Here is a 22,343-nt window from a genome sequence, read left to right on the forward strand (position 1 = left end):
CTATCAAGTATTTGTGCTACATAAAAAAAAACAGCCAGTATTTAACTTATGTGCAAAATAATAAACTAATTTGCACCCCTTGCATTGTAACATGGTTTATCCGGGACAAAATTTTCTCCTTTTTTTGCCTTACTTTCCATAATGTCTCAGGCCTGGAGAATGTACTGGACAATAGTCGTCAGATCACCAGCAACAAGACTTCTCAGGAAACACAGAAACAGATGGTTGGGATGAAGGTATTTCAACCATCAGGCATTGTACTAGTATTATTACTGGGAGAAGTCTGTGGGTGGACATTCTGAAGTACACTCTATAGATAATGTGACAAGCCAGTGAAGGCTTCCAGGCCTGCGAGACGGAACTGGTGCAGAAACTAATTATAGAATGGACTAATAATAACTATATCTCATGCAGATCCCACTGGAGGTATCTGTAGAATGCTACCTCCCATCTCTTCCTCACACACCAGTCAGCCAGAGCTCGCCAAGGAGGTTAAATAAAGGATCCACAGAGGGTTTATCTGCAGCTCATAACAAGAACGCCAGACTCCCCAGGGACGGACAGATCCCCCTGGGCACCTCCGCCTCCTCTGTCACTCCAGGAAAAACATTGAAAACGTTCATGAAGGTTCTGGGAGGTGAGCTGGGTGGATGTGTGGGAGAGGACTGAAATCAAAGCTGCTAAAATAAACCGAGAAACCCAACCCCGTGTCACTGACCACAATCACAGCTGTGATATATGTACATACACGTCAGTATAGGAGAGAGGTTGGGCTGAAAGATTCTATGATATGGTGGTTACTGGAACAGGTATTTATTCACAACGTCATCTGAAAATGAAAAATGAAAATGTATCTCATCCGTGGGTACCTGTACATACGTAAGTCTCAAGGGGCCGCATAGTGGCTCAGTGGTTAGCACTTCTGCCTCACAGCACTGGGGTCATGAGTTCAATTCCCAACCATGGTCTTATCTGTGAGGAGTTTGTATATTCTCCCCGTGTTTGCATGGGTTTCCTCTGGGTGCTCCAGTTTCCTCCCATGCTCCAAAAACATGCTGATAGGTTAATTGGCTGCTAACAAATTGACCCTAGTCTGTGTGTGTGTGTGTGTTAGGGAATTTAGACTGTAAGCTCCAATGGGGCAGGGACTGATGTGAATGAGTTCTTTGTACAGCGCTGCGGAATTAGTGGCGCTATATAAATGATGATGATGATGATGATAATAATGGATTAGCTGAAACTATCCCATTACTATCAGTCCTGCTCCTCTCAGTAGGAGACACAATTAAGATTCCCCAAAACCTATGCAACCATCTGAAGCAACTTACGTCTCTCCAGCTGTTGAGGAACTACAAGACCCAGCATGTCCTGCCAGACAGGTTGCTCAGTTGTCCTCTTGAACAAATCTGGTTTTGAGTCACTGATTACCTCACCAAAGCTGATGGGGGTATATCATTAAACCACGCAGGTTGGGTGCAGATTGTTAATGAATCTCCTCCAGGGTTTCTCGGTTAAACATTTGCAGGATTTTCACATCAACAGAAGTTCTCTCATCTCTTTCAACAGTACCGGAAGCACAGAGGACTTCAGAGGGTAAATGTATCAAGCTGAGAGTTTTTCCGTCGAGTTTGAAAAGTGAAGATGTTGCCTATAGCAGCCAATCAGATCCTAGCTGTCATTTTGTAGAATGTACTAAATAAATAATAACTAGAATCTGATTGGTGTTTCAAACCTGCCGGAAAACTCTCAGCTTGATACATTTACTCCCAGGTCCTTCTCACTCCACAATATCTTGTTCTTTCAGAACACAGAGCTTCCTGCTATCCTATGAGATCCCAGTCATCAGTGAAGATCTTCATGTAGGATAATGTATGCCCTAGTGTACGGTATAAGTGTATTACAATATATCAAGGAGTAGCCACATAAGAGGTGACTTCTGAGATCCTGTTAATTCTTATAACCAATGTTTACAGATGACATCACATCAGGATACATCAGGAATACTTGTGCACTATAATTATTAGCAACCTTAGACCCATGACTTGTATCAAGGTACCTTCCAATCTTTTATTGGTTTATCTTGATGCCAACGCTGTTCTCCAATAACAATATAATGTACAGTATACATATTACCCATACTTTCCAACTTTCTTTGATTGCCGTGGGGGAGGTGGGCGTGCGGAGGGCGGGGCTCCGAAATTGCATCATTTTGAATCCGCGAAATGCCGCGATTCCCGGAGAATCGCAGTATTTTGGCCCTAATTTTGCAGATGCGGGCGATTGCCATACTCTCCCGGGAGTCCGTGAGACTCACCTGAAATGCGGGAGTCACCCGGACATTCCGGGAGAGTTGGCAAGTATGATATTACCTGTACATTATATGTTATATATTTGCTCGTTGTAAGCGCTGACTGTGCCCATAAACGTTCTCTGCAGAGAGGTCAATCCCCCTCCCTAACAAACAAACTCACTGACCGGCAACTTGTAACCAGGGAGGGATTCAGTTCTGTACCAGCAGACGAAGCCCACGGCTCAGGTGCCAGCTGTTTTTTAAGACACTGAGGGAATGATTCACTAACACTCGCAGATAGGGGTCATGTTTTGTGTAATATCGCTCCATGCCCAGAAACAAACCATACGGCAGCGAACGCGGCAACATCTTCAAGCACAACGGACCCTAACTACAGCCTACGATGGAGGGAACGGGGAGATGACTGGGCGTATGACCATAATCAATGTACGGTAAGGGCGTGTCAAGCTGGAGCACACGCAGCAGTGTCTGGTTCAAGCTTTATTTTTTAATGTTTTGTCATTAATGACTATATTATTAACAGGTGACATTAATTGAATAGTTTTATTTTCCTGCGCATTTTTTGTGACTTTATATTCCACATATGTACAGGACGTATCCTGCAGTGTCTGTTAGATCAGAGCGGCCCTAGACCCGTATTCATCACCAGACGGATCTTCACATCCGCTCCTTGTTGAATACGGACGTGCGTATGCCCAATCAGACGTGCGGATGCCCAATCATACAGTCATGAAACAGGCCTCACCGTGGCGACAATTTATGGGACTAGATTAAACCTAGCCAGATGCCACAGAATTCACCGGAGACCACCGGAGTTTTATCCACCACACTCAGTTCGAACATCAATGTCTCACATTATCCCCTCAATTGACTAACAGAGAAAATAAAGATTTGGGTGTTATTGCTCGGAGCTTACACTCACATTGTGAGATACATGTTTATATTTTTGCTGGTTTTGATTTCCTGTTTTATTCTGTCACTTTAGAGATGGGGACCCCCCCCCCCCTCCCTGTAACATAATGAGGAAGGGGGCTGCCAGCCTGTCGTGGCTGATGTGCGTCTACCTGTCAGGATTAGACTGATGTTATTTCTTATCAGAGATGTAGCGTTCGCTTTGTGCAAGAATCTAAAAAGGAAAATATAATTATTGAAATGTATGTGAGCCGTTCTGAGAGAACAATTGTGAAAATCCAGGTTATTTATGCCGATAAGAAATTCTCGCTAAAGCAGTTTTACTTAAGGCCTGAAGTTCAAACAAGGTAAGAAAGAAAAGCTCCATAATATAAGATATTTGGGAGATTTGTTAACATAACTTTTGTGGATGGCGACGCGTTTAGCTGTTTTTCAGCCATTTTATTCCCAGTAAATCAGGCAGATTTTAAATGGCTGATTTGGCCCCGGTTAAACCCCGACGCAGCGAGTTAAGATGAAATAAGGAACATGACACACAGGGAACTGAGGGGACACGAAGCAACGTGACACACGGAGAGCTGAGGGGACGCTAAGCAACGTGACACACGGAGAGCTGAGGGGACGCTAAGCAACGTGACACACGGAGAGCTGAGGGGACACTTAGCAACGTGACAGCACAGAGAGCGGAGGGGACACTTAGCAACGTGACAGCACAGAGAGCGGAGGGGACACTTAGCAACGTGACAGCACAGAGAGCGGAGGGGACACTAAGCAACGTGACACACGGAGAGCTGAGGGGACACTAAGCAACGTGACACACAGAGAGCTGAGGGGACACTAAGCAACGTGACACAGGGAACTGAGGGGACACTAAGCAACGTGACACAGGGAACTGAGGGGACACTAAGCAACGTGACAACACAGAGAGCTGAGAGGACACTAAGCAACGTGACACACAGAGAGCTGAGGGGACACTAAGCAACGTGACACAGGGGGAGCTGAGGGGACACTAAACAACGTGACACACAGAGAGCTGAGGGGACACTACACAACGTGACACACAGAGAGCTGAGGGGACACTAATCAACGTGACACAGGGGGAGCCGAGGGGACACTGAGCAACATGATTGGCTCTTTGATGCGCTGCCTCTGCGGCACAGTTCGTGCAGTCGGACAATCACTGTAAAGACAATAATCTGCAGTTACTGTCTGAGTGGAATTTCCTGTCATATTTAACCACATCTGATCGATCCTGATTACTGATTATCAGCATCACCAGTCTCTTAGGACCTATAAATATTGCAGTTTGCATCCAATAGACTCCTAACCGTCTGTCAGAATCGCTCCTTCGTTAATGGGGTCCAACCAGAAGATTTTCCAGACATGAAGAGGACTCCAAGTATAAAAATTACAATAAGGCTGCACAATTTTCCCACCAATTGTCAAAAGTCAAACTTTTACAACTCATTATTATGTCCAGAAATAAACCATTGGCCCAACATTGTTGGCTCTGAACAATTTGTGACATGTCTGCTTATTTTAATTACAGCAATATTAGACAATCCTTTGCGGATTAAAGGTCCCTGCTAATGAAAGAAAGATAAACAGGAAATGACAATCCATAACAGGAAGTGATATCAGCGACCCCAAAAAGCCGTAGAAAAGACGGTGTGCGTTTCAATACAACTTTATATACGAGGTTCACAGAAATACAAAATCTACAAAGCTCAATTTCTGCATTTTTACAGAAAGCCTGACGTCTGTGCTGGAAGCTGTAAAACACAAACATGAGGCAACGTCTCATATGTGCAAATTGGCACCGACATTACAGAGGGACTGAGGGGTTAATTCATACAGTTATCATAGGCAACCCCTGACTAAATTATCCCAGCTCCACAGTCACCCTCTGCTGGCTTGTGACACGTTCCAATTAAGACGAGTAATTAGCCCATCGTTACAGCCCCAGAATCAGATACAGCTTTAAGTAATTTCCATCTGAGCTGAACAGTCAGGAATGGAGAATGAGAAAGTGACATGGAGACGAGGGGTAAGCAGGGACCTTGGTTATGCAGCAAATAACAGCCTGGGCAGCGTGAGAGGCGCTACGGAGTGACAGCAATTCAATGGCAAAACAAAAATGGTTTTGCACTATTAGGTCCGGCGAAAATAAACCAGCTTATATTTTGTTTTAAATAGGGCGCAATAAAGCCTCCACCTTTGTGCGTTTAGCAAAAATGAAGTAGTTTTACCCTGTTACCTCCTGCAAAAACAAAAAGAGGGCTACATTTTTTGTACAGCAAAAAGAAAAAGATAACAGAGGGAATTGGCCCGAGGGAATAGAATTGAGTTTGTCAAGCGTTAATATTACAGCCAATCAATAAGTAGACCTAGCGCGATGGCCCGAGCTGGAGGAGGCTTAGAACGATGGGATGGGTTTAGTTTCAGTCTCTTGCACTGGAAAGTTGCCCATCTGCCCGGACCCTGATATCACTGTTACTTTCCTTGTTGTCTGCTCTGTCTTTTGTTCCTGAACGGGTTTGGTGGCGGAAAAGCCCCCCGACCAGCAGCCACACTGACACACTCAGGTGGTGGTTGGATACGCTCCCTTAACGGGGAGGTTCAGGCTCCACCGCCTAGAGATGCCCGAATACATTAGTTGACTATAATCCTGGTTCTGGAATGACTGATTGGTCCTGCTTTTAGCTTCCACCACTTCAATTGAATTTTCAGTAAAATTTGTGACTCTTCATTCGCCAAACAAGTGTCATGTGTCTATTTATTTAGGTAAGCGCATTCGGGTAAACGTAAAGTGTGAATTAACCGATAGATGACATTTTATTGTGAGGTTTATAATGCAGATATTATAGGTCATATAAAGCCCATCTGTCCTGTATGTCTGCATTGGGAAAATATCGTTATTTAAGGTTAACTTGCTACCGTCTAGTCAGTAGAATATACAGGTGCAGATTGTTGGGACAAGATTAGCAAATTGCCAACGACTATCTGCTGTGTGAAACTTGCCACCTTGTATTTATCAATGATCAATCTAAAAGCTACTCATACACGAAAAGTCCGGCGTGGTGAGAATAACCGCCTGCGTGGCGAGAATAACCCCCTGCGTGGTGAGAATAACCCCCTGCGTGGTGAGAATAACCCCCTGCGTGGCGAGAATAACCCCCTGCGTGGCGAGAATAACCGCCCTGTCTGAGAAGCCACAACTGTAACGGATGTATAACCCTTCTTACATATATATGGCTCCTTACACATATGCAGTGATGGTCACAGGTTGTGTGGTGGAGGCCGGTTCAATGAAATTCTGCAGAACGTATTAACAGACGTGATCTCTGAGCACACGCAGACCACAAGTCCGGACATCACCAAAAACAATCGACGCTGACACACTAGAGCAAAGGTGCTCAAACCAGGTGCTCAAGAGCAACCAACAGGCCATGTTTTCAGGATTTCTTTAACCATGCACAGCTAATCTATTTGGCAGGGTCAGTAATAATCCCACCTTTTTTTTTTACAGACAGATACCAACAGGTCATGTTTTCAGGATTTCTGAGGGCACAGTGCAGTGCATTTAAAACACTGATAGTTTTATTGTACAATTTACAGAACAAACATGTAAATCCAACCACATGGTGTAAACGTTATATATTCAATACATCACCAATCATGTAACCTGAGTAATTGGTCCTATTATTAAAAGCTCAGGGAAGTAAATAACTTGGACTGGATTAAGTTGGGCGAATGAATGATTAACAAAGACACAGATGGGCTCCCGGCACGAACACCTAGTGGTATCTCTGCCACTGACGTCAATCAGATATTACAGCTGAGAGAATTGTGGCCATAAACTGTGACCTTTGAGCGCTCCAACAACCGTCTGCCCAGTCTACCGGGGTGACCTCACGTCTCGTTGGGGGAAAAGAGGAGATGGAGAAATTGTTTATCATCATGAGGGCAAGAAAAGTCTGTTTCATACATAGATAGATGCATATTCTGACTCACCGACCAGAGATTAATGTCGTCCTCCCAAACACTACCAGACTGTGGAGTAAATTAGCACAGATTGGTGGTCTGGGGGTGTCAGGAGTAGAGATGGGTTCTATAAGGAACCAGTTTGTTCCCTAGTACAAAGCTGCTATGGTAAAAAGACATAATATCCTGGGACAATCCTACAATTTAAGATTTATCCCTGGAATGTTTTGCTTCTATATCTTACTGCTGTCCATCTGCATTACTCAGCATGTAAGATGCAATTCTCACTGTCTGATTCTACTTTCTAGGATCCTTAATGCAATATTTACCAAACATGATCACTTCAAATCAAACATATAATATTTTAACCATGTTCAGTAAATATGTGCCAAGGTACGTGTAGACAGCCAAGCGTGTGACATGCTTACACACATGCGGCGATTTGCTATAACCACTTTGACAGGTACGTTTTACTGTGGCACCAAACACGTGATTAATAAACAGCCAGTGTCCTTGAGAGAACGGGTGTTATTTCATGTCATAAAATAAAACAAAGTTGGGGGCAATTTAGCTAGAAGCGTCCTCGAGTGATCGATGCACAGGTCAAAGGTTATTACTATATAAAAGGATATTGTATACGAGGATGGGCGTATTGACTGACAAAAGAGACACTGGATCCTCTGGTGACAATGGAGATGTTTCATACACAGCCCTGAGCAGTATAATCTAATATCACCACAATATTTCTATGTACAGCATACACACTGCGCTGCTTTACACTACAGACATATTTCCCCTTTCAGTTCGGAGAGTTTAGATCGACCATGTGAAACGCATTAAAAAGAGCTCTGTATTTACTGCTCTTTGGTTGCTATTAACTTAATTCTCTGCTGGGACCTGTACAGCCGGAGATGACTGTGGGAACCAGGGCGAGGATATACGGTGCTATAGTCTAAGCAGGAACATCTGGTTTTGCATTGGGCCCCAGGGTGTGAACTGTTATCTGCGATAACTTAAAACTTTATGACGTCTCTGCTCCGGCCCAAGGGCCTGGGACCATAAACCATTCACATCAAGGTACAATAGCCCCGAAACGCGTCAGCGCACGGAGACTGGATGATGACAAAGACAATACTGTGCAGCCTGAATAAAATCATTTTATAGTCTATTTCCTAGTGAGACCTGTCATGGTGACACACACTGATCTTCAGAGCAAAATATTGCCCCCCCCCTCAATTTTTTTTTATAAAAAAAAAAACAACACTATATAAATCTGTATTATACGATTCGGTTGAACACCAAATTATGCACAGGAATCTGACTATACAAAACTGAACGGAAACTCTAATTTGCGTATTTAATTTAAGCAGGGAATAAGGCTGGCGTTAAGAAAACTTGCGAGATTTCATGGTGTGTAACAGGGGCAAACGCAGGATTTGTAGAGGTAGGTTTCCACACCACGCCGCCAGTGGGCGTGACCAGCATGCATGGGGGCGTGGTTATAATTTTAGACAGTGCTTGGCTGCTCTCCAACTCTTCTTATCCCCATAATGTACATGGGCAATGCTGCGTGCACTACTGTTAGGTGCACACAGCTCTCCCTTTTCAAGCAGAGTCGTGTGAAGCGGCAGCAGGGTCCAGCCACCTCAATTATACAGTGCCCCAGCTTGGCGGGGGGTTTCCAGGCACTAGGAACCCCCCCCCCCCCCCCCCCCCCTCGATTTGCCTATGTGTAATTAGCGCTTACAGCTATGGTTGGGGGTGGGGGTCAATGGAAGAACGCAAATGTATAGATCAGGCAAAAGACGACTTAAAGCTGAAAAATGCAAAGTACACACATATATATATATATATATATATAATATATATATATATACACACACACACACACACAGCTGGAATTCTGACAACATTCAGACACTTTTAGGTAAATATTTGTCTTGTAAAAGTATATTTATATAGGAGTAACTTGCACTCATCACCGGAGCTGTAAACTTTTCCTGAAGATTTAAAAGCCGGGACAGAGCCCGGTGATCTCTGGATGTTTTTTATTAGCAAACGTATAATAAGTATTTCTTTTCGGTGTGTGGGGGGGGGGAATAATTGTGGCCCCCTAAACTGAAAATACAGCCCCCTACCAGAACTAGAGGTATCCAAGATGAAGATGTGATTTTCCTATCCTAAGAATTCCTGACAGTAATCCCATTGAAAGACACTACAGACAATTTTAACCAAACAAAAAAAAAGATACCAGAGAACAGTAGCTTGCACTTAGTTACACAGCAAATGCTGATAGTGTCAGATATGTCTACTTCTGCCAATTGGTTAAGGTGTTTAGTAACTTTTATATAAAAGCGGCCTATACTTTATGTTTACTGGCTCTTTAAAGAAAAGTCTGATGAACAATAAATACTTGTATAAGGAGTAAAATAATTTGCATGTGTCTACCCACAATGCCCTGCTGCAGCTGCTGTTCCGGTATTCTTTGGTTCAGTGGAAAAACACTGTTCCCTGTAACGTCTGGCAGCATCTTACTGGATCTGTGTGTATTAAATATTAAGGGGTATTATTGGGAAGGGTTGAAACCTGTACTGTCAGTAAGAGGCTCAGCTCTCCCTCAGCAGAGAGATTAAAAGAACTATGCTATGTGGGGGGGATTTTATAGCTTGATAAGACTGTATTACTGACAGAGAGCAGAGGAGGGTCCCAGTTTTAGGTCACACTCTGGTTTAGCCCGTCACTTATCTCGCCAAATACAATCCCTTCCGCACTCACAGACGTCCATCTTTCAGCGGGATTATGTAGCGTCGACATTAGATTTCATCGCTGCGAGCGGAATCAGGGCCCGGATTAACCCGAGGTCTAACTGGGCTATAGCCCAGGGGCCTCCGGGCATTCAGGGGGCCTTCAAACTCCTCAGCAGCATTATTGATCGGGCGGGGGCGCCCCCGACTGATCAATGCTGCTGAGCACTGTCAGTGCAGTCCTCCGTCCCGGCTGCGCTGTAGTCTGCTTACTGAGGAGATCTCGTCCCGGTGCGCTGTAGTCTGCTTACTGAGGAGATCTCGCGAGAGTTCATGAACTCCTCAGTAAGGAGCTTACAGCGCGCCGGGACGGAGGACTGCACTGACAGGTAAGTGCTTGGGGGGGGGTCCTCGCTGGGGGCGGGGGGCGGTGGACGGCTCACATTGGGGGAATGGAGGGCCCCTTAGCCCAGGGGCCTCCATTCCCTTAATCCGGCCCTGAGCGGATAAGTCACCACAATCTCACGTGATCTCTGTTTACACTGTCCTGTTTTGGGGATCAGACCCCTTCTCTCATGGGGTGCTGCGTACTTTAACAATGAGGACTCAGGAAGGTTTTACCTGTGACCCAAGTACAATTGTTACACAGGACTCACCTACAGGAGATTCCTTGACGTTAGCAGGAGAGCTTATCCCAATACAGCTATATGTGCACAAGTTCTCCTACTGATGTCTATGCTGACAGAGTGATTTATATATTGCTTGTTTTAGAGCGCCGGACTGTCTTATACGTTCCTATGACCCAGGTAAAGTTTACTTTCTAGCGTTGAATAAATAGTGGCCGATCGCAGACTATTCGGTGGACCCTCTAAGCCTGTAGTAATGCTGCTTTTCATAGGTTCCTGGAAGCAGGCAGCCACTTCTACACACATGCAGCCCTTCAAGTGAAAAAGAGATTGCAAGCTCTTTGCGACAACCACGTCTGTTCTGCTGTGTAATGAATTCTCAGTATTTTAATAGATTGACAATCAACCGGATACACTTCATTGGCCAAACATTACCCTTAATCTCAGTAATAAGATAATACAATACATTTAATCAAAGAAAGAGACACCGATCTGTAATAATATATCGGCAGCATTTTACACAAGTGTTTACAAAGCTATAACAAACACATCCGACAGAACAGCAGGAAGGAGCTGGGGGCCGCAGGGGAAGGATCGGAGGGCCGCATGTGGCCCTAGGGCCGCTTTAAGAGCTGTTGTCTCCTACACATTGGCTATTTTGTCGGATGAACCAATATTCAGCCCTATCAATTCACTGAGAACAAGTGATATCACCGGGGTACAAAGTGATCGTAAACACACTGCGATTTTGGGTCATTTAGGCACAAAATCCAGATTGTGTGACCCAGTTTCAGAACTAGGAAATAAACTATATTTATATGTAATTCTTCTTTCCTGATTATCCACAGGTTCCCAAGGGTAGACTGTTCCAGCAAACAATTTCTTACAGGATATCTATTGCTTCCTGTTCTCTTCTGCACACGCTAAGTAAAAGTGGTATGTGATGGATTATCTGTCAGGACCGTAAAATTACACTCTAAAAGCAAAATATCATGTCAGACTAGAAGTGAGGAGAGCAGAAGAGAAGCATCTTAAACTGTGAAACAGGACATGAGATTCCTAATGTATTAATCACATCATTTTGTTTTTGGGCAGAAATTTGATACAAAATAGCCATCATTCATTTCCAAAAACCAAAAACCTTGCCCCCCTATAACAAGTAGTTTGATAGTCTAGAAAGCTGTAGACACTATTCTAGTGGTGCATTGGGAACAGAAATAGAAGCATTGCAGGATGAGGATTACTTGTGGCACATACCTGCAGTCACCCGTGTAGCCAAACCGGGAGACAACCAGCCAGCTGATCTGATGCGACAGAGCGCAGATCCCCACAGTGCTGGCTCCGCCCCCGGTGGGCGTGGCACCCGCAGAAATGTTATTAGCACTTATGGTCTGTCCCTGCCCGGCTCATGTTAGGACAGGACCGTCATTCCCTTTGTACAGGGTGGGGGGAGGGGAGGGCATGAGAACAAATGGATGTATTGTAACTCCATACTTGTCCTGTCAGACAAAGCCCTGTGGGTGGGTGGGGGGCGGCTGCAGAGCCCCCTCTGCAGGAATGCACAGAAACTCAAACACACCCTCTGACTCCTGTTTGCTTTTTGCAGGGGCTGCTGAAGCCCGGACACAGTTTTACAGTCACACAGACACCAATAACCCCCCACATTCCTCTGGGGGAGGGGGATAGGGGGATGGGGGGGGGGGGGGGGGGGGGGTTAATATAATTAAATGTCTGGTCGCCCGAGCAAGGCAACTCCTGGGACTGGAATGTTGCTCAGTCCCCCCGGTTACAGCTCTCTCCTGCTGCATCATTTCCCCACTCGACCCTGTGTAATCTATATCACATCTTACATTTTAACTGCCCTATAAATTCCACCCACACGGTCAGGTTATGGGTTCAGGGGGGTGAGCTGGAATCATACTGGTACCAGTGAAACTCAACGGGGGTCCTCACGTTAATAATCAGAGATTACAGAAGAGTTATATTGAAAATGTGACATAATAGATATAGGAGATCTGTAGTCATCTGACCTCTGTCACAAGCAAATCATCATCATCATCTATTTATATAGCGCCACTAATTCCGCAGCGCTGTACAGAGAACTCACTCACATCAGTCCCTGCACCATTGGAGCTTACAATCTAAATCCCCTAACATACACACAGACAGAGAGAAACTAAGGGCAATTTTAAAGCAGCCAATTAAAAGTCAAAATATAGTTTAAGCTTTTATATTAATCAAAAAAGTGTTAAAATATACGTTCCCAGGTCCCTCTTATCCTGCAAACAGATATAGGCATCAATAGTATCTTTATATGTTCCTATGGTCATCAGACATGTTTATTAATAATAACCTCAGCCGTTATGTGTGAAAATCAGTTTATCCTAGAAGACAGCACTAATTCCTGGTGTAACCCTCTACACTGTGCTAGAGGAGACATCTAGATAGCAGCCAAGGGCGAGCTCATACACAGACGTTAGTACAATCTCAGCACACACAGGAATGCAAAAATTGCATTTAAAATGTCAATTATATTGGAATTAAAGGTTTCTACAGTCTGCTAAAAATCCTCAGAGATCAGCCCAAGAAGCAGACTTTTATATTAATTAATGTCTGGATTAGGTTGCCCAGAATGTATAGCATGTATAGTATATAGGTACTATTCCACAGGGCCAGAGGCTTCAGTTTCAATGTATGGAAAATTTGCCATATATATCTTCAATATTCTGTAAAACATTTTTCAGACAGGAATAAGTTAAAGAACAGCTAAAACTTCTATCCATAGCTAAGAGAGATCTATTATATATCCATGGAAAAAATGTGGATTCCATTGGTCACCAAAACTCATTCCCCAAGGCCACCGGTCAGGACAATCCTGTCCTTTATGGATATAGCACCAACATATTCTGCAGCCCTGTATAGTAATCTGAGTCACTGTTTAACTCCTCTCTGCTTCAGCCTTGCCTCAACAAGCATTAAAATAATACACCTGACCCCACTAGAAACAGATCCTTGAGCTGAAGTAGCTCAATCTGCTCCCCCAGCTCCGGCGTGTAGAGGAAACGTACGGCCTGTTCATGCTGATGTGTTCTCAACCACACCATGAGTTCCTAACAACCAGCTCCACCGAAACTGCAGGGAGAACAAAGGACTCTTATTGTCCAGTGGATGCAGAAACGACCTGCTGCAATTATGTACCCTTGTCACTAGGACGCACTTCTAAAACTGTACGGAGGAGCACAATAGTATCTCATAGGAGCTGGCTGGAGAACTGAGATCTAAGGGGATTTGCTGGGGAAGGAAGAGAATTAAACTAGAGCCAACATAACTCTACAGCGCAGGGTGGTATAACGTTATATATACACTGTGGTAAAGCTTCTCTACAGAGGGGACTTAAATAAACTGGAGGATTGGGCGGCCCAAATGGAATATGAGGTTTAACATAGATAAATGTAAGGATATGCATTTAGGGATCAAAAACAAGAACGCAATCTATATATTAAACGGAATAATTTAGGAGAATCTATAATGGAAAAGGATTTGGGAGTGCTCGTAAACAGTAGACTTAGCAATAGTGCTCAATGTCAAGCAGCAGCTGCAAGGGCAAACAAAGTATTGGCATGTATAAAAAGGGGCATAGATGTAAGGGAAGACAGTGTAATTTTGCCACTGTATAAATCGTTGGTAAGACCTCGTCTTGAATATGCAGCACAGTTCTGGGCACCACTCTATAAAAAGATAAATTTGGAACTAGAAAGGGTCAGAGAAGGGTGACAAAATTGATAAAGGGTATGGAGTCATTAAGTTATGAGGAAAGGTTAGCTAGTTTAGGCATGTTTAGAAAAGAGGCGTCTAAGGGGAGAAATGAATTACTATGTACAAATACATTAGGGGTCAATACGGAGAGCTTTCATGGAACTTTTTACCCCAAGGACCATACACAGGACACGAGGTCATCCCCTAAGGTTAGAAGGAGAGGAAATTTCACAACCAGCAAAGGAAGGGGTTCTTTACAGTAAGGGCAGTCAAGATATGGAATTCATTGCCAGGGAAGGTTGTGATGGCAGATTCAATAGATATATTTAAGAAAGGGTTAGACAATTTTTTTGCGGATAAGTGTATCCAGGGATACGACCGTTAATTAAAATGAATAGTGGATATAGGGTAAAAATAGGACTGCAATATTGGGTTTGGGGGGATTTTCACAATTGAAACAGATTGGCGGTTGCTTACTCAATTTCAAATATAAGTGAGGGATCGCAGGAGATCCAAAATAGGTTGAACTTGATGGACTGGTGTCTTTTTTCAACCTCATCAACTATGTAACTATTGTGTCAGTCTTACATTTAAATGGATAAAGTTACGTGATTTAATGGGGATTTAAACTCAATAAAGAAGAGCTAGTACCAATAGGTCCTCTAACACAGGCATAAAGATCAATGTCTAGTCCCATTACTTGATGATAAATTATTAGATAGTTTCAGCCAGGATTTACTACCTTTTTAAGACAACTTTTTATTAATCTGCAATATGTTCCGTGCCACATCTCCACCAAAGTTTGCAAAACAACTTTAATGGATGTTTTAAGTCACTTATGGCAAAAGAGGTACCCCCCCCCCCCACACACACACACAAATCATTCCCCCCCGCCCAGGCCTACAGCCATGTTGGACTTTCAGTCAATCTGAAGATGCTGAGAGTAAATTTGCAAAAGTAGTACAGAGGACTAGGATATAAATAGAGGAGAAATATATTCGTAACCCTGAATCGTTCTGCAGAACGGGGTACTAAATGGTGACCACTTATTACCTAGCTCTGAAACCAAAGTGTTTGGAAGGATAGCAAAATGCGGATTACACTCATGTCTTCAATTGTAGCTGACAGCAGAACTGAGTCTATTCCTTTCAAGATTATCTGCAAGCTAAATGTGTTGCAGGAAATGTGTGTTGATCTATACCTACGTATCATCCATAACTTCGGAGCATCATCCAATTCATATACAGATAACTTGTAGATTACCCTAGATCTTCCCACACAGAGGTCCAAGATCTGGCTATAAAGGTAATTATTCCTATATTATTCCTATTGTGTTTCTTGTGGGGCAGCATTTAAATATTAGGTCACTTGCCTGAAATTACAGCATGTGCCCATCAATCTAATCCTCTGCTGTAACTACCACTTGGCAGATTCATACTGACATGTTTAACAGAGGAGGCCACCAATTTTTTGTGTGGAGCCAATATTCAGCCTAATTCACCAGGAATCACTCAGACATTTGGCAATTTGTGTCTCTAGTTCATGGTGAATTAACAGGCTGCATTGTTGAATATTGGGGTCCGCCACATATTTCATGCTTCTGCAACAGATATAACAGATTATTTTATACTTAAATATTAGGAATAGCCCCAAACTGGGCACATTGGACCATTCTAAATCAACATCTTTGTTTTTTTATTGAATTTATTTGTATCTGCAAACACCATCTCTAGCCCCCTACTTGTAACACTATCTCTGCAATATGGAGAGCAAAAACACTCATTTGCAAATTAACCTGCAAAAGAGAGAACAGTCTGTAGAAATACAGAAATGCATCTATAGGTGACATAACACTCTGCAAATTGATATACAGTATATAGTGTTTAGCAGGATATATGGTAACTGTCTCTTACAGGAGCTGGCTGGGGGGCCTTTGTCCCCGGGCTGGTCCCATAGTGGACATACGTCACTGGGGTACCTGCATTTTTTTCCCTTTTAAATGTTCCCAGTAGGCTTCTGAGCCGAGTCTGCCCCCCCCCCCCCCCCAGGGATAATATTTGCCAGCCCTCCCCTGGTCTCCTAGGGACCCCTTGATATTGACTGTTAAGTGTATGTTGATATTTACCCTTTAATCTTTGCAGTAAAGTGTGGTCACTCCTTGTTTCCTATGGAAATGTGTCTCTAAACACGTCTAGCCTTTATTTATGCCACCACTTAGCACACAGGATATGACGCTTTCTTCTATAACTGTCGGTAAACTTCATTTGTCTGTGAAAACACTGAGTATTGGATACACACTTTACATAGTACTACATAGTAATTTTTTTTTTTATTGAAAGCCCGGGAACAGTGCTTTCGTGCCCTAATAAACGAAAAAAAAGTGCAAAACTTCAAAAACGTGTACTAGGGTGCGGTCTATGGCCCTCCTCAAAAAAGTATAGGCCCTAGTCCCCGACCCCCGGATCCATAGGGACCCTTAGGGGGCAAGGGTCTTCAGACCCCCCTTCGCTGCGAGGCTAGGGGGGGTCCCTTTGACCCTGGGATCCACCGAGGCTTCACCCAGGGCTCAACAACTAGCTCACCCCCGGGAGGGTGAGCCAACGATGGGGTTTCAGGGGGGTAGGAGCCATAAGGCCGCACAACCCCCCCTAGATCTTAAGGGACGCAGAGCCCAGAAAGGGCCTACCCGCACCCCTAAAAATCCGTGAGACAATAAACATAAAAGTGAAAGTGACAAACAAGGAGTGTCATAAATAAAGTGCCGAGTGGTTACGGCCCCAGCCTCATGGCTGGGCTATTGTAAAAATTTTCTCGGCCCAGCCATAAGGCCGGGGCAAAGAATAAAAAGGCGGTGCGTATAGAAAGTGGTCTAAAGTGCTCGGTGCCAACATAATCACATTATATCTGTTTCAAGGTGCTGCTGACCTGTGATTTTTTGGCACCCCCAGATCGCCACTCTGGGGGCACAATAGTCCCGGGCTTTCAACGCAGCTCACCCAGCCCCTGGCCAGAGGACCAAGTGCAGCTCTGCCACAACTGCACTTGATCTTAGCCAAAAGGCCGAGAAGCGATACTACATAGTAATACTGAAGGTGATTTGAGTAGATGTCTCTCTGAACATCTCACATTCTGTATATCAATCTGTAACACAGCAAAACCACCAGCCAATCAGATAGAAGCTACGTAAAAGACTGATGAAAGCAAACTTCTGATTGGTGGATATGGCAGCAATATCTGAATATCATTTCTAAAGACACTGCTGCAATGCGTTCTTGGCCGGATATATTAATACTATGGAGGCCACAAAAGCCACATTTTAGAATTTAGCCAAATGCCAAATCCGTTTAAAACATTCAGACAAATACTGAACAAAATCCTAATTTGCATATTAACGCTTTAATTTTAGCTGCTGGGTGTGAGAAATCTGTTTTAAATTACAGTGAAATAAGAATTCAGATGGTTTGGCTGAATCCAGGGATTAAGCAGAACTAGACTCCTGCTAAAAACGCCAAGGATTTAGCCAGATTCCCGAATCAAGGATTAGGTGCATCTCTAACAGAGAATACAGCCTTCAACATGACACGGCCTCTGAATGTGTCACAGAGTAAATCATAGGGCATGTTAAATTTTAATAAATATTACGGTTTAAGCAAATCGGAAACAGATACTGTAATTGCCTCCAGAAGTGGGATGCACATCTGGACAATTATATTCTGGGCTATGGGATTCTAAAACCTGGGAGTCTCCTTGGGAAATGGCAGAGACGTGAGCTCTATTAAGGATTACACTTTCTTGCAGAGGAAAGAGAGAAGTGGTATTAACTTTATTGAAAAATCTATACTCATGTTAGAAACACACTTAGTCAGCTCACTAATGATAGTAGGGGGTACTGCTTGTATATATGGTCACTAAATGAATTAATGTCTGTGCTGACCCCTTACCTCTCCGCTTGCTGTAGCAGACTTTCTAAAAAGAAAAAAAATACTTGATTCTCAGCAAAGACGGGATCACTGCTGCCCCTAGTGCAGATTCACATTTTCAAAGAATAAATTGAGATACTAAAAAAATGCAAATTGCACACACAAAAAAAACAAAATTCAGAAACGCTTAGGAGTTTGTTTTTCTAAAAATAAATAAGAGGACTGGTATAAGGCTCGTTGTCCTTACACATAACCTTATGTGAGACTAAAGAAAATAGTCATTAAGATCTCCATAGATTGTAATGTGTACACACAGAGCAGATATGACCATTAATCACTGCTTAGTATACTGTACAACTGGGTCCCTTTGGTTCTTGCTGGAACCCACAACATATCTTAGTCATGTCACCTCAAAGCTGCAACAAACAGACTCATCCCAGTGTCACAAAATAGTCTATAAATACATTACAAACACAGACTATGAACGGTGCATGAAGGATAAGTTAGCAGACACAGCCGGAAACTGCCCCACAGAGCTAGCACTCAGATTCTCGCTCAGAGTAAGGGGCCCTGACAATTCCTGAAGCTGAATACGATAATAGCTGGGACCGGTTGGACTGGTTTTGCAGATACGCTGCGTTATAACAAACAATACATGTGTCTGTCTATTAATATGGGTGTAAGCAACAAAGTTTATTGCAGTAAAGTTTTTCGTCAGAGGGGCCTGGAGTTGATCAGCTCTTATAAAGGACAGGACTTTTATCTTACAGGCTGCAAATATTAGGCCTCTAAAGATACAAATATCCAGCTTACTCACTAGAAACATTGCACAGTGTTAAGGAGTCAGATGCACCAAGTCCCTGGAAGTCGGGGTAAATATTGGCATTCAACACAAGGAGCCCAAACCAGCTGCATCCCCCTGTACTCTTATTTACAAGCTGCCACCGATGGCTGCAGACGGCTCACATCTAACACTGAGCAAAGAAATTTAAATCGCAGGTGGGGACACATTAGGAACAGGTGGCTGAGAGTGTAGACAGCTGCAGTTTGAGGCTCATTTGTTAATAGAACTATTGATGGTGTTTGTTTGTTTGCAACAATGTCCAAACGTGTTTTGTAGCAAAGAAATGTGTCGTAAACAGAAAATGCATTAAATACAAACAAACAAACAATGGGCAATTAATGGCAGCGCAATTAACCCAAAGATTTAAATGCAGATTTGGCTGATCAGGCAGAAGATCTAGTAATCCAAAAAGTAAGCTTGCAGAGGGACCGGGCAATACGAGACCATGATATGGATGCATCCTACTATCCCTCTTTCAGAATTTATTTTCCTCTGACACAATAAATCTCATGTACAAACTTTACAACTACTATTATAATATGTATACACAAGGACAGCGCTCAACTCAAAAATACATAAAAGATGTCCAAATATGAATCGCTCTATTCCTGGCTACATTTTCAGCTCAGAGACAGATGTCCGAGTTGGGGGTATTTAATGCTATTATGTTACAATGTTTCTAAACACAGAGTGCAGATTCTATGTATACTTCCTGCAGAGTCACCCTCACCAGCTAAAGGTTGACAAACACAGCCCCAATACCCGCCAGGGATAGCAGACTATATTATCCAAAGCTGGGCAAATATTTGCACTAACTGAGTTCCAGGAACCAAACAAAAAAAAGCAAATGGTAAAAGAGTAGATCAGGTCCTTGGCCTTTACCCCCAGCTGCTGATAAGAGATTCCTGTATACTCACACACTGCTGCTTACAATAAGGCACCAAACATGACAGCGACATTAACCCTTCCGGCTGCACACGGGCCTGCCCTCCTGGTTACTGCTCAGAAAGGCAGACTCCCTCCTCCTAGCCTGGGAAATAGACTAATATTGTGTCGCTGGCCCCATTCCCAGCTATAAACACAAACTGCAGCATCACAAGGGTATACAATTAGCTTGGCACGTAGCGCCTGGAGGCTTTATCAGGTCTGGCTTATGAATCAGAGAGCAGTAAGGAGTTCCAGTAATTGAGTTCCTAAAATGTAAACCCCCCTCCTCCCTGACAGTAGGGAAATCTGCTGATAACAGGCGAGATGTAACAGAGGAGAACAGACAAGTAGCCCCATCAAACAGATTATATCCCAGGAAAAACTGTATAGACACCATATAAACCGCTACAGAGTTCTACAACAATCTGCTTAATCCCACGACGGCTACAAACAGCCCAATAAAAGCGGTTTCTCAAACTTGGGTCTGTGCTGAAGTACACCAGGAACCCTAAAAGGTCCCCCCACAGTCTGGGTACAGGTGCATCCCAGTAACGGAGGATTAGAGACACATAATATGGACATATCTGCCAACTTTAAGCGTAGACTGAAGAAAGCAGGATCACTGGCTCAAGGGACAGGAGATTTCATTTTTAACCAACTCACTTCCAATTCCCGGCAAAGAGAGGTCGATCTCCAATAGAGGAGGCGGACAGACCCCCCTCCCGGCACCTGCTCCGAGGCGAATCCCTTAATTCTACACGTAGAGAAGACAGAAGGATGAGTCCGCTCACAGCCAATTTCCACCAGCACCATCCAACGTTTGATCTCCGGAATAAAGAAGGGAAAACAAAGAAAGGCAAATTTTCCTCAGCGATATTCCAAATGTGACATGTAATCCATGAGCTGAAGCCAGAGGTCTGTATCTCAGGGCTTTTCACCTAGTACTGCTGTTCCTGGTGGCTTTCTCCCTGAGGCTGGAGGGGGAGGAGAGCAGGATTTACCTGAAACAACTCCCCGCTTATTGCTTTCTGCAGATTGTGACCATCACCCGCCCTGCAAGCAGGGGTTTGGCTTAGCTGCATCCACGCCTTGTTCATTCACTCATGGCTTTTGTTTGACTTTGGGGGAAAAATGTTAACTCTTTCCTGCCAGGCCCAAAGCTCTCTTTCCTCCTGGCTGCCTCTAGATGTGATGCAGGTTGCTTGTTTATACCCCAGTACACTCAAGACTGGAAAGAGAGACTTTCCCTGGCGCTAAACATGAAGCATCGGACACATTCTGGAAGTGAAGAGTGGAAAATGTAACAATCCGTAGCTTTTATGCCATCTGGAATTTTTAAAGATACAGGATGAAGGCGACAAGTTTGTACGCTTAGATACAGAGCTCTGTCCTGGTCTTCATACTGCAGCTGGGTCCTCATATTATCTTTTCATCAGATTACAAATCTCTGACACCACAGATTACCCCTGTACCAGGAGATCACTTTCTGCAGCTTGCAGAAGAAAAGGACATTATTGGCAGCAGAAAAAAAACCCTCTGTTTAGAGACAAGGCGATGATGAATGTGTGACCTAGATATTTGTCCGCTGACATAAAACTGAGTAATATGTTAATTATGTGTAACATTAGAGATGATCTTCTCTCACAGGTTGTGGCTAAACTGAAACCTGGCGGCTAATGTTGATAAGGCGGATGGAAAGTTGTGTGAACTGGCTACATTACCATCATCCGTCACTTATTATATTATAGGGTGTAACTTCCAAACGCTGATCGGTGACAGACTGAAAGCTGCATTAGGACGCTTTCATTTTTTCGTCGTCACCCAAGCGCTATGGGATATATCCTACAGTCCCAATAAGAGTCCTGCTTTCCTCACCCACTACAGCGACCCTACCCTGAAAAATGACTTAGAAAGCAATGCTGAACTTCGAGCTGTTTCTTACACAGTATTGGCCAATTCTGAGACTGTCTGAATATAAAAGTAACTAATTTGGTGAGGGGTAGCCCCAACATATTAAAGAGCAAAATTGGGAAACCCAAAACAGAGCAAATCAGACTCAGGGACTAGGGGGGGGGGGGGGGGGGGGGGGGGGGGGGGGGGGAGGCAATCTGTGCCCTGTTTTTATCCCTTTAAGCCGAGTCGCCCGTCCCTGTCCCCCCACCCCGGCTAAAATTTGCCTGCCAGCGCCAGCACCAGCCCCAGCCCAGGGCCATCCGCTTTCCCATAAGTCTGAGGATCTGGACAGTCCCAACAAAATCGGGACTGCTGGGAGGCCCGTAGATATGTGTGTATAGGTGATATAAAGTGAGTCTCCCAGAT

At 43.9% G+C, this 22,343-nt stretch overlaps 1 protein-coding gene across 20 annotated transcripts in view; it reads right to left on the reverse strand.

Annotated features, from left to right (window-relative positions):
• Window positions 1-22,343, reverse strand: part of PTPRF (protein tyrosine phosphatase receptor type F) — a 513,733-nt gene that overhangs the window by 172,175 nt on the left and 319,215 nt on the right. For 5 of the 20 annotated variants that reach the window (XM_075181682.1, XM_075181680.1, XM_075181671.1 and 2 more), the window contains exon 1: window positions 20,688-21,440. The exons of 2 other annotated variants lie outside the window; for them this stretch is intronic. The gene's annotated coding sequence lies outside the window, so the exon portion shown is untranslated. Of the gene's footprint in view, window positions 1-20,014; window positions 20,112-20,687; window positions 21,444-22,343 lie in introns of those variants that run through there. 13 more of the 20 variants (XM_075181679.1, XM_075181667.1, XM_075181672.1 and 10 more) reach the window with 7 other exon arrangements.

This window comes from Mixophyes fleayi, chromosome 8 (assembly GCF_038048845.1).
Source record: "Mixophyes fleayi isolate aMixFle1 chromosome 8, aMixFle1.hap1, whole genome shotgun sequence".
Taxonomy (NCBI): Eukaryota; Metazoa; Chordata; class Amphibia; order Anura; family Limnodynastidae; genus Mixophyes; species Mixophyes fleayi.